Here is a 1,102-nt window from a genome sequence, read left to right as displayed (position 1 = left end):
GAATCGGCAACGAATTCCTCTTAATCAGATACTTACATTAACAAGAAAAAAGCCAAGACGCTGAAAAATTATAAATGTTGATACCTTTAGTACTACATCGCGGTAGTATTCTGACATGCAATTGTGCACCCCTTGAGTTGCTGACAGCTTGTTTGTCAAAGTCAATTTGACATGAGATTTTGACATTCAGTTGCTTTTTAGTTGGACGATGGTCCAACCAGCGGAGGTCCAACTAAAAAGCAGTCCAGCTAAAAAGTGTCCAACCAGCGAATCACGACTGTATCATTAAACGAGCCACCTAGCATAACATCAAAAAACATTATTTCACGCTTCCATGGATGCATATTCGTTTCTTTTGTTTATCAGTTTCAGTGTAACCAAAAAGAGAAAATAGCGTGTAAAATGAAACTTTTAAACTAAATAATTAAAGCACGTAACAGACTATTTTCACCATTACCTCTACATGTATTGATTGGACGATGATATAATCGTCCCAGATATAAACATAGCACACGGCCGTTTATAGATGGCACATATGTATTAGGTTTGTTCCAAACACACGGAAGTTGTTCCGGAGTTTTGTAACCAGAAGAAAAAAGAAGATAATAAAATACAGGAAGCAAAGCAAAGCACGCTATAATTGGATTTACGATTAAATGTGCACGTAAACATTTTTCTATTATTTGTAGTCGATAAAAAGGAAAGCTTGTAATTGGCATAATGAACTCAGTTTGTTAACATTTGTTAGTTATGATTTGAAAAAAGGTTAACTTCAAGCGAAGACTCCATATCAAGAAGACTGATATCTCTTTCCTTCCCCCATACAAACGAGAAGCGACTGAGGTTACAGCGCCTCTATTGGAAGAAGGGAGGAAGCTTTATGTAAAAATGTATATGTGTGTGTGCATCACTATGGAAAGTACCACCTTTACCCGCAAGTGGCGTTGCTGTTACTGTCTCCGGATTCTGGACAGAGTTGCCAGTCTTCTTGATATGGAGTCTTCGCTTCAAGGCATATAGTTGCAGTCAACTATGTAACAAAAAATTCGAACGCGTATAAAAAATGTTTCCACCTTCTGTAGTACATTAGGTTTGTTCCAGT

This window comes from Topomyia yanbarensis, chromosome 3 (assembly GCF_030247195.1).
Source record: "Topomyia yanbarensis strain Yona2022 chromosome 3, ASM3024719v1, whole genome shotgun sequence".
In the NCBI taxonomy this organism is placed as follows: Eukaryota; Metazoa; Arthropoda; class Insecta; order Diptera; family Culicidae; genus Topomyia; species Topomyia yanbarensis.
Note: the sequence above shows the minus strand (reverse complement) of the source record.